Here is a 256-nt window from a genome sequence, read left to right as displayed (position 1 = left end):
TCTTTAAAGAAATAAAAAACACAAGAGAAAAAATATTTTGTTTCCATGATTGTTCATACAAGTTTTGATGCATTATTTACATATCTCTATCAAATTTTTTCCCGATGATGATTGCTAATACATAACGGAAACTAACGAAATGGAAGTGCTGAGAAGCCCTTTTATCCCGCTTCCCGCTCTCCCCATCGCAAGTTCCACCCCTTCGCTATGTCCGATTTTTTGATGGTATTGCCTCTGGATATCCCGTCCGCTGGGT

The sequence above is a fragment of the Trypanosoma theileri genome, assembly GCF_002087225.1.
Source record: "Trypanosoma theileri isolate Edinburgh chromosome Unknown TM35_Tth_24_V1, whole genome shotgun sequence".
NCBI lineage: Eukaryota > Euglenozoa > Kinetoplastea > Trypanosomatida > Trypanosomatidae > Trypanosoma > Trypanosoma theileri.
This window is presented reverse-complemented; position numbering follows the sequence as displayed.